Source organism: Pan troglodytes, chromosome 3 (assembly GCF_028858775.2).
Source record: "Pan troglodytes isolate AG18354 chromosome 3, NHGRI_mPanTro3-v2.0_pri, whole genome shotgun sequence".
NCBI lineage: Eukaryota > Metazoa > Chordata > Mammalia > Primates > Hominidae > Pan > Pan troglodytes.
Window position 1 is genome coordinate 148800711 of NC_072401.2, and position 12357 is coordinate 148813067.

Below are 12357 nucleotides of genomic sequence, written 5' to 3' on the forward strand. Positions count from 1 at the left end.
GGCAAAAGGCAGTTATATCTGTTCGCCTGGACCATGGTGAGAACTCAATGGGATAACACATAAAAAACACAATGGAGATTGGGAGCAGAGGCTGAAAGGTGTCAGGGAGGGTGTGGCAGCTGGTTTTAGCCCCATGTCTGTAAGGGACTGATCTGGGAATGCCAAGGCTCAATCTGGACAGCTCTATTTAGGCTTCGTATGTGCAGTGAGTCAGCAGGGAATCACTCAGAAATTGAGAAATGTCCCCATATGTTGGTTTATGGTGTTTTTACGTATTGGGGGCCTTAGGGTAAGGTCCTGTGGATAGAGATGAGATTGCTCCCCATCCAGAGGTAGAAAATGAAAGCCCAAGGGTAAGATTTTAGATAATATGGGATAAATGTCCCTCTGTTTAGGACTGGAGAAAAAAGAAGTTTAGACTCAAAATACAAGAGATATTTGCAAGGATATCCAAGTGCCAGCATTTTAAATTGACCCCTGCAATATGCTGGAAGGAGGGAGCTAAAAGCTCTATGCACTGCACGCTGGGGCTTTAGAAGGGGCTTGAGCCCGAGGACTCCCAAAGTAACCATATCTAATAATCAGTATTAAGTCCTCTGAGCATTAATTCATTCTGTTCCCCAAAGCCATCATAAATGTCTCACACATTACAGCTCAATCTTCCCTATCACTATAGGAAAATATGGGAAGCATCTGAGCCTACACTTCAGACAAAGCTGTGCCAGGAGAATAGCAGCTGATGCCTGAATGAAAAGAGTCTCTGGACAGGAAGAGGAGACCTTCAGAAGAGCCCAGTAGCAGTGCAAACCCAAACCAACATGCCATAGATAGACAGGTTTAGGGACAGGAAGAATTTCCCAGGGGTTCCAAGAGATTCATGAAAGGGAAACTGGAGAAGCCACTGGACCTCGGACAGTAATAAGGAAAGGAGACCTAGATTATTGTGGTTTGGATATTCATGGGAGGTGTGATCTTACAACCTGCTGATGTATGGGATATCTGGGTCACATAGGATTGTTGCAAGGTTGAAATGAGATAATGAATAAAAAGTTTTTAGCAAAACATCTGTTTTGTTTTTGAGACAAGGTCTCATTATATTGCCCAGGCTGGAGTGCAGTGGTGCAATCTCAGCTCACTGAAACCTCTGCCTCCTGGGTTCAACTGATTCCCGTGTCAAGCCTCCTGAGTAGCTGGGATTACAGGCGCCTGCCACCACATCCGGCTAATTTTTGTATTCTTAGTAGAGATAGGGTTTTGCCATGTTGTCCAGGCTGGTCTCAAACTATTGGCCTCAAGTCATCCTCCCACCTTGGCCTCCCAAAGTGCTGAGATTATAGGCATGAACCACCGTGCCTAGCCAACATATGACTTTTTAATAGGATCTCAGGTAAATGTCTATTGTAATTGATGTTATTGTTATTGACTATGGGATGGTATGTTAGGGGATTATGTAAGTGTGATGGACCAGAAGGTCATATAAGATATATTCACTAAGCAAATCCTGTAGGTACCCAGGCTTCTGCATATACCAAACAGCACCATTGTATGCACAGACAGACCAAAGCCAGACCCTTCCTTCAGAAAGGACTAGAAAGCCAACTTTCTACTTGTCACTTTCCCAGATATGGACAAGGTTGTAAACACGTGGAAGTATAATTTTTTTAGTGGCAAATTACAAATGCATTCAACAGAGCTGTTTCAGAAAGTCATGAGTCTGTGGGAGCAGGTACCAGCCTTAAATGGTGAATGCACTGAAGCAGTGGTAGCTCTGGGGGAGATGGTCCATTTTTCTTTCATTAGACTCCACCATAACTCGGTATCTTTGTTTTTCTCCATGGCTTCTTAGGCTCAAAGCCAAAGAAAGCCATTTGGCAGAAGCACAGGCCCTAGTGAAACATGTATTGAAAGCAGTCTTCTGTGTTTAAAGACATCTCCCTATACGACAATTGTCCTGGATGTCAGGCACTGTGTTGGAAGGCAAGCTGACACTTGACAGGTGACATAGGCAGTACTAATGGTAGAAATCTGATGAAGCAGAAAACAGAGTGGATTTAAGGAGCTGAGTGAACATCTAGCCAGAAGAAGCCAAGATACAGGGACACCAAGGGCAGAAGATCAGACTCCACATCAGCTTCTCAACATGCTACTCACACTCAATGGTTTACCAACAAGAAGCAGCAGGTGGCAGTGTCCCCCAACATCAGCGAGGCCACAGGTCAGGTGTGGAAGTAGACCAGCTGGGCCAGAAAGTATGAAGCATTCTGATAATACTAATACCTAATATTAATCAAGAAATATTTATCTAGCAGGCTCAACTTTAATGAACTAACTCACTTAACGTCACAACAACTGTATTTAATAGATCATGTCATGATCTCAGGCATGCTTATAGCTTCAGGGTGTTTGCACTTGAAGTTTCCTCTAATCAAAACACCATTTCCCAGGTATATGCATGGCTTACTCCTCATGGCATTCTGACCTTTGGTCAAATGTCATCTCCCCAGTGAACACTGTTCTGATCATGAAAATACTCTACCCCACTGCTTATTCCCTTGCCATCCTTTATTTTTCTGCACAGCTCTTATCTCCCGGAAGAAATTTATGTATTTGTGCATTGCTTATAATCCTTCTAGAACTTAACATTGCACAGTGGAAGGGAATGTTATCTGGTTTGTTGATGGCTATATCCTAGCCCCCAAAATGATACCCTTCCCAAATAATTAGCACAATAAACAGTTGTTGCATGATGAAATATCAATTTATAAAGAAAAAACTGAGTTACAATGAGTTTAAGCAAATTACCTGAAGTCTCAAGTCATGCATGCAAAATCAGGCTTGGAATCCAGGCAGTGCGGCCCCGGGACCCCAGTTCTTGCCTGCTATCCATACTGCCTTGTGACTACTTCCTTACGTCATCATCTCAGTCCTGAGAGAGAAACAGATCGCCTGTGAGCAGGGGAGAAGCACATGGAGCACTGCTCTCTATGAAGGACTGGAAAAGGCCCATATCTGGCTTCCTAGGTCCTCTCTTCCCGCATGAGCCTCTATACATGCTGCTGCTGCTGCTGGGAGGCTGTAGGCTTCTGGCTGGAGGGCAGACCCTGTCTATCTCTCTTTCTCTTGCTGAGCATGAGAGCAGGTAGGTGGGCTAAACCCCTCTGAAAACCTAGATACCAGCAATAGCCACACTGAGAAGAAAGGATGGCAGGACCTCTGTTTGCTACTGCATTTCTAGGCACCAGCCTGGAGTCTGGGGATGCTCTGGTTAAAATGTTTAGCCCCTGGTCCTATTGGCCATACTCAGGTCAACCCCTGTGGAGTATACTCCTGAGCCTCAGGACACAGAGGGCCTTTAGAACTCTCCTGAAGCCTAGGCTTCTCCTTTATTTCTAGTGAACTACCTAGAAAATGTCGAGTCTATAGGCCTGTGATTTCAAGCTCTGGGTGTGCGCTTGTCTGAGGTATGGAGAAGCTTCCCGAAGAAACACATCAGTCAGTTACACTGGCCATTAAGGAATCTTTGGCACACCCAGCCACTGTAGCCTGAGAGGTAGGAAAGAGACTGAGAGACCGGTGTTCAAACAGCTCTTGCATTTAGGTGGTTACCCCACAGTCTTAGACCTAAGGCCTGGGTAAGGCACAAAGGTGAGACAGAAAAACTCCACAGATTATGGTTTGTGTGATAAAGAAAGGGGCCAAAGCTCATACTTACATTTAAAACCAGGAACACAGTAGCAGCTGGGTAAAGAATATAATTGAGAGTCAAGCAGTGGAAGAGAGGACAGGTATTCTTGACCAGAGCAAGGGCATTCAGGACATAGGTGAGAACTGGAGCCCAGAGAGACTTACTGAGCGTGGGGTGTCACCACCATCCCTGTTAAAGCACACACTGTTAGCCTGGCCATGGTGGGAGAGTCATTGAAGAGGCAGAGTCAGCTGAAGGAACACTGAAGTTATGGAGAGGGGCTCTAATAAACTTAGGAAAAAAAGAAAAAGTAAAGTGAGCATTTCTGGTCTTATTTTCATTTATTTATTTATTTGAAAGAGGGTCTGGCTCTGTTGCTGAGGCTGGAGTGCAGACTCCGCCTCCTGGGCTCAAACCATCCTTCCAGCTCAGCCTCCTGAGTAGCTGGGACTACAGGCATGCACCACAGCACCTGGGTAATTTTTGTATTTTTTTTTTTTTGGTAGAGATTTTTTACCATATTGCTCAGGCTGGCCTCAAACTGCTGGGATCAAGAGATACTCATGCCTCCGCCTCCCAAAGTGCTGAGATTACAGGTATGAGCCACTGTGACCAGTCTATTTCTGTTTTTATATCTCCAAAACTCAAAAGACTTTTTACAGATTCTACTCTTCATGGATCACTACATTTCTTCGTTTATTCAACAACTGTATATTCAGAGCCTATTGTGCCAGATGTTAAAGTAATTTATGGCTGAGGTGAACCCAACAAGCCACAGTGCTCCTTTTGTTTCTTATGTAAATCTTGCAAAAACATTTTTTCCTTGTCAAATACATCCATATTATCCATGCTATGAATATATATTCTTCAAATATTTACAATTTTTTTAAATTTACATATATACTTTTTTTTTAACTTTTATTTTCGGTTCAGAGGTACATGTGCATGTTTGTTACATAGGTAAACTCATGTCATGGAAGCTTGTTGTACAGATTATTTCATCACCCAGGCACTAAGCCTAGCTCCCAATAGCTATTTTTTTCGGCTCCTCATCCTCCTCCCACCCTTGACCCTCAAGTAGGCCACAATGTCTATTACTCCCCTCTTTGTGTCCATGTGTTTTCATCACTTGGCTGCCATTTATAAGCAAGAACATGTAGTATTTGGTTTTCTGTTCCTGCATTAGTTTGCTAAGGATAATGGCCTCCAGCTCCATCCATGTTCCAGCAAAGAACATGATCTCATTCTTTTTTAATGGCTGCATAGTATTCTATGGTACATACGTACCACATTTTCTTTATCCAGTCTTCTATTGTTGGGCATTTAGGTTGATTCCATGTCTTTGCTATTGTGAATAGTGCTGCAGTGAACATAGCCGTGCATGTGTCTCTGTGAACAATTTCTATTCCTTTGGTTATATACCCAGTAATGGGACTGCTTCGTAGAATGGTAGCTTTGTTTTTAGCCCTTTGAGGAATCACCACACTGCTTTCCACAATGGTTGAACTAATTTATGATTTTTTAAAAAATATAATAGCCATTCTGACTGGTGCGAGATGGTATGTTACTGTGCTTTTGATTTGCGTTTCTCTATCAGTGATATTGAGTTCTTTTTCATGTGCTTGTTTGGCCATATGTATGTCTTCTTTTGAAAAGTGTTCATGTCCTTTGCCCACTTTTTAATGGGGTTGTAAATTTGTTTAAGTTCCTTGTAGACTCTGCATATTAGACCTTTGTCAGATGGGTAGAATGCAAAAATTTTCTCCCATTCTGTAGGTTGTCTATTTACTCTGTTGATAGTTTCTTTTGCTGTGCAGAAGCTCTTTAGTTTAATTAGATCCCATTTGTCAATTTTGGCTTTTGTTGCAATTGCTTTTGGCATCTTCATAAGTTGCTTTGCCAGTTCTTATGTCCAGAATAGTATTGCCTAAGTTGCCTTCCAGGGTTTTAATAGTTTTGGGTTTTACATTGAAGTGTTTAATCCACCTTGAGTTGATTTTGTATGTGGTGTAAGGAAAGGGTCCAGTTTCAATCCTCTGCACATGGCTAGCCAGTTATCCCAGCACCATTTATTGACTAAAGAGTCCTTTCCCCATTGCTTGTTTTCATCAGTTTTGCTGAAGATCAAATGGTTGTAGGTGTGTGGCCTTGTTTCTGGGCTCTCTACCCTGTTCCATTGGTCTATGTGCCTGTTTTCATACAGTACAAAACAGTACCGTGCTGTTTTGGTTACTGTAGCCCTGTAGTGTAGTCTGAAGTCAGGTAATGTGATGCTACCTGCTTGGTTCTTTTTGCTTAAGATTGCCTTGGCTATCTGGGCTCTTTTTTGGTTCCATATGCATTTTAAAATAGTTTTTTCAATTCTGTGAAGAATGTCATTGGTAGTTTGATAGGAAGAGAATGAAATTTGTAAATAGCTTTGAGCAGTATGGCCATTTTAATATTGATTCTTTCTATCCATAACATGCAATATTTTTCCATTTGCTTGTATCATCTCTGATTCCTTCAGCCATGTTTTGTGATTATCATTATATAGATCTTTCACCTCCTTGATTAGCTGTATTCCTAGGTATTTTATTATTTTTGTGGTAATTGTGAATGGGATTACATTCCTGATTTGGTGGTCAACTTGGCTGCTGTTCATGTATAGGAAGGCTAGTGATATTTGCATATTGATTTTGTATCCTGAGACCTTATTGAAGTTGTTTATCAGCTTAAGGAGCTTTGGGGCTGAGACTATGGGATTTTCTAGACATAGAATCATGCAATATTGCTTTTGAGTTGCTAGAAACACAGCAGAAAAAACTTTGAAAAAAATTAGTCAATGTGAAACTGACTTTTTTATACAAAAGAGGCAATAATTTTTGTTCAAAAGTTGCCTACAAGTCCATCTATCCATTCTATCCAGAGCTATGAATATGTGCATTTCCACAAAGACCACTCTCCCAATTTTACTCAAAGCATTCTTCAGGTTTACAGGCTGGCCTCCCTGAAGCCTTCTTTCTTAACCTACTTCTTTTTTTGTTGTTTGCCTTTTTGAATCTCTAATTGTCACTGCTCTGAGGGGCCCATGGTTCAGAACACTGTAGCAAACATAGATACTCCATTCATTAAATGTCAGCATGACTTCACACTTAAAGGACAGTATCCTTCAAATAAAAGACAGTGCTGATTGCTCACATTGGAGCTGCCCATGAATACACTTACACATATTTATTGAGAACCTGCTTAGGTGTATAGGTGACACCAAACTTTAAGTTTCAGTGGTAAAAGTCACTCCAGGTTGTTTGTCTCAGGAAATTTATATTAGAAAGGTTAGGAATTTGAATCAAGTCTAGTGAAAATCTGAAGGCCAGTAAAGCAATTGGGATCTCCAGTTTTGTGTCTTTTAGAAAGGCTCAAAAATGGCCAGTGGGTATCTGGTAGACCAAGAAGAACGAGCAAGGTGGATTCCACTAATGTGTATCACCAGCAATCATTTTTAAGGTATTCAACTAAAGGTCACACATACTTAGGCATTCTATTGAAATGTGTTAATATTGATAATGATAAATATGTGGAGATTATTTTCCCTTGCACTTTCTCCTAGGACACTTCTCAAACGTACTATATCATATTAAAAGTAGTCTGAAAGAGTATTTTAAAACAAGTTTCATTAAGGATACTACATTTCAACCTTTATACTTTATTATATAATACAAAGCTTACATTGTACTCTCCCTGCTTCCTGCCCCTATAAAGTATTACATTAATTTATTTTCCCTTGATTGACTATCCCTATGCAGTAGAGATAAATCCTTTTGAAGCTACACCACTGTCTAACACACCAATATTATGGACCCTTACTATTCTCATTCACCATTGAAAAAGGGATGTCTAAACAGGCTAACCAGATTTCCAAAAATGTCAGAAGACAATACTGGCAAAATCCAGCATAAAATCTATTCTTCATTTTCAAACCATGAGCATTTACCACAATGCCAATATACATTTTAACGCTGGCACTAAACTTTTGTTCTACATTAACCTTGGTCAGAAGTCAAGGTTCCTAAAGTCTTTTTGATTGACCAAGAAAATTACTCTGGAATCATGAGGCTTATGTTTTTCTAATATACCAACCAACCAACCAAAAATAATATGTGTCTCAGAGCTATCCTTTGAATGAACTTGGCTGTGTCTCAGAATATTAATAATGAATTGTAAATGTTTGATAAGCAAAGAACATGATTATAGGAAGGAGAAAAAAAACTGAGGAACACGTTAGTGACAAATAACTTTTTTTTTTTCATTTTACAATAATGAGAAATACCATCTAGATTCCTGCTGAACAGAGTAAGTCTGGAAAAGGGAGCATTAGGAAGTTGTATAAGTTTTCTAATGAAATCAGACGTCATTGCTTCAGGCCATGTTCTCTTCTTTTAGATCTGTACAAGGAGCCACCTATACATTGCGAGATGAAATGTCTTTCAATAACAAGGCTTCAGGCTGGCCCAGCTCTTTTACTTTCAGCTCTAAGTTCTATGACCAACAGGGGCTGTGTGATGCATTCCAACTTCAGGGCTTCCCCTGTGGTTATGGGTTATGTAAAGTCCTGCTAACCCCTAGGGTTCAGCTTCTCTCCAACTACTCCATTGTTCTTTCCTAGTGCGTCTGAGTTCCTCGGGGAGCATCTGCCTTTGCATATATGCTGAAAATGATCACTTCTTGAAAGAGTCCATTTGCCTTGGAGAGAGATCTGAGTCTCTTATATTCCTTCTTAGTCCTCTGAGTTACTAAATCTTGTCCCAGAAACATGCAGCAACAGGCAATTTGTCGTCTCATTTTTTTTTTTTTTTTTTTTGCTGTTGCTGAGCTTCAAGCCCTGTTGTTTAATTTTGACACACACACGTATATAAATATAAAAAATATATATAACACATATATGTAAAATATACATATGATGTTCTTCAGGACTGTGCTCAATCTTTACAATTGTTACATAATTTAATCTTATTTTATGCTTTCAGAAACTCCTTAACTAGGTTTTTCATCCCCATTTTACAGATGAGAAATCTGAGGCCCAAAATAAATGATGTAATTTATTTAACATCAGACAGCTTGGATGTAGCACACTGATCCAAGATTTCAGATTCCAAATATTCTGTTGTTACTCTAAATTATATTACTTCCATTGGCCAGATCTGTAGACAGCATCTCTTGACCTTTATTTTTCTTCATGATATTTATCACTGACACTATATAACTCTGCCACTTAGGGCCATGTGACCTTAAGGAAGGCACTTCACCTGTTTGTGTCTCATCTGTAAAATGGGAATTATGATGATACCTACCTTAAAAAGGGTTGTATCAAGGGAGTTAATGCATGTAAAACAATGAGAAGAATCTTTAGCCAATTGTAAGCGTAAGTGTCAATCATTATTATTAGTAGTAGTAGTACATTTATTTGTTTGGGGTTTATTATCTGTCTCCTACACAAGAACATAACCTTCTTAACGACAAAGACTTTGTTTTGTTTACTACTATATTCTCATTGCAAGAAGAGTGCCTAGCACACAGTAAGGGCTTAATAATTATTTATTCAATGAATGAATGAATGCATAAATGACTTCAAGTCTTCATCATCCTTTTTCCGTGACTTATGGGATTTGGCTGCTAAAGTTCATGAGTGGGTGAACATAGTGTTTGATGTCACAGCTGCACACACTTGGTCCAGCACCCCCATATGCCTAGATACAAAGTGGGCATCACTTGTGTTCTTTGTTGTGCCTCATGCTGATGACCTTTTCCCCTGACATTTTCTTCCCACAGGCCTCATGAATGGCTAGGCTATGCTCCATTTCCTTCAAATTGTTCATTTCTCTTCATCTCATGAACGTGAACCTGTCCTCAATTTCATTGCCATAAGATCTCCTCTTAGTAGGTGATGCCTAATTACTCTTTCCAATTAACATGCTATTCAAATTTGTCTAATGTTTCTTCCAGTTCTAAAATTTGATGACCACTGATCTGATGTGACTGTGTGATTGTTTCACAATTTGATGTGTGTGATGATATTAGTATGTACAATATATGCTGTTTACCTCTATCTAGTAACAAATGTTTACATTTGTTACTAGAGTAAGCTTTAGGGGTAGAACTTGAGTCTCAAAAAGCTCACGTCTTGGGAAAAAAAAAGATCTGGTATTGATAGAACCTTGATAAATCCCTTGTTATAGCACGTTTTTGTTTCCCAGAAGTAGGGCAAGAGCTCTCTGGCTTATCCAATCAGCTTCTTCTCCTGACTTTAGTAGAGACACGGGCTTCATTACTGAGCTGGGAATTTAACTTCCCTCTGTCCTATGAAAAGTAGAAGATTTTCTTAAGAGAAACCTTCAGTGAGAGCAGAACAGAAAAAGGAGCAAAGAACTAACTGAAGGAGAGGGCAAGAAATCAGTGTAGTGTGTGGCAACAGAAGGGAAGTGACAGGTCAAAGAAAATAGGAGAGAAAAGGAGAGAGAGCTACCCAAGTAAACAGGAAAAGGGGAGGAAATACAAGGCAAAAGCAGAGAGCAGGGGAATTGGCATGACAAGAAAGTGGTGAAACACAGAGGATTCCACCAGACAACAGAGAGCCCAGTAGAGAAGAGTGGGCTAGGACAAAGAGACAGGAAACAAATGGATTAAGACATAGAGTAGCCATTGTCAGTTACCAGGGTAAGAAAAGATTGGTGGTCTAAATAAAATGCAGATTGTTCATTTACAATTCTGACTGTTTAAATTATTTATGGTACACCTTGGTGCTTCACTTAATCATATTAAGTTACAGTTGTAATCTTATTAATTACTTGCAACCAGCTTTCTCAATGTACCATGTATAGAGGACAGCTTGTCAAGGGGTAGAAGTACTATAGCTTCACTTTTAATCCAGTATCATCCAGTACACAAATTAGCCTTACACTGTTAGAATCTTCCTGATGATGACTGGCTGAACTAAGCATTAGTCTTGACAATACAAGTACTGCTGTGGCCATTTACAGAAAGGGAAGCAATTCTTTCCCAGAAAGTAAGATATCATTTAAATGCTTTGGCCTAATTAGCTGTGAAAAAGGACATGGCCCAGGTAAGGCTTCAGGAAAAGCCAATTAACACACGTGCATATGTCTCTCTCCATTCACATCACCCAGCCTAGTTCAAGTCACCACCATCTCTTCACTTGCATTGTTACAGTAGTCTCTTAGCCCCTTTTCCCACCTCCACCTTTGATATCTCTAGTTATTCACGAGGTCCAAAATGAACTTTTAAAAATAACACCACACTGTCTTTATTTAGACTTTTCAACAGTTTCCCATTGCACAAGGGATACATTACCACAAGGAATTACACCAACTTGCCCTTGCAAATCTCATCTTTATGTTAAACTGTGCTGATCTTCATTTTCCTCCTCAGATGCGCAAATGCTTTCCCATCCCAGGGACTTCATGTTTGTTCTGCCCCAAAACTAAAACACTCTTCCCTGTTCTTCATCTGGCTAACCAATATTTGTGCTTTCTGTGTCAGCATAAACACCATTTTCCTCAGATAAGATTTCCTGACTCCCAGCCTAGGCCAGGCCACTTCGAGGTGTGTGCTCTCCATAAAGTTTACTTCTTCTATATACATCAATTCACATAATTATACTTTAATACTTACTTGTATAATTGTTCATGTGCTATGACCCCCAGTTGGCTATAAGTCCTATAAAGACAGAGGCCACATCCATCTTGCACATCCCTCTGTTCCTAGCACCTGCCATGGGTCCTATCAGCTGACAAGCACTCAATATATTGTATGAATAAGTAAATAAGATTCTAATTTCCAACATCCTAGACTTGTTTACCGTCCCACGGAGCCTGCTCAGGTAGAGCACATGCAATGCTTCCTATGCATGTGTTTGCAGAGAGAAGAGAGAGAAGCCCTTCTGCTTCTCCCACGTGTTACCATTCTGACCAGTCTCAGTGCTGAAGCACTGATGAGAGGGATGGAGACAGTGAGCCTGTGAGTGCCGTGTGCAGAACAGCACTTGCCTTTGTCCCCCATGAAAGTAATGTGATGCTCGGTATCCACAATCTTTTAATCTGGCTGCTGTAGGGTGAGAATTTGTGGTCCTTTTCTGTTAAGATGGAATCTTGCTGAAGGTCAGAATGTGGTTAGAGTCAAAGAGTGGCATCACTAGCACTGTGTATAAAAGAAAGAATACAACTCGGATCTTTGGTTCTCTACCAACTTGACTCACTTTCTCCACAGCAAGGCTCATATTATCCTTTCCTAATGGAGTTTAGGATGCAATTGCAGTCCTCTTCAGACAAGTCTCCTGTCCCTTTTGCTTTATTCTGAAACAATGGAGTCCAAAATCTGTACTTCTTACATAGTACAGTGACTAGCTTCTAACATTCCAGCATGGCTATCTCAAGGACTTTTGACTAAATGCTGCCAGTTCATTTGGAGTGATCTCTGGCAGGGCCAAATTCAGCATAATGTAGCTTCCTGTTGTCTTCCTATATTCCTGTATGTTATTGTAAATATATTGACGTAAGCTGACCTATTATACATGCTTGTTCCCTTCTATGGTGATAGGGACTAGGAAAGACAATGCACTGTTCACTCTAATGTAAGGGATCACATATAATTCTTATGATTTGATGATCCTCTTCTGG

General features: G+C 40.3%; 1 pseudogene; it reads left to right on the plus strand.

Annotated features, from left to right (window-relative positions):
- The first annotated feature begins 10964 nt into the window (after positions 1 to 10964).
- LOC101057246 (uncharacterized) lies at positions 10965 to 11791 on the plus strand (annotated as a pseudogene).
- Positions 11792 to 12357: the final 566 nt, after the last annotated feature.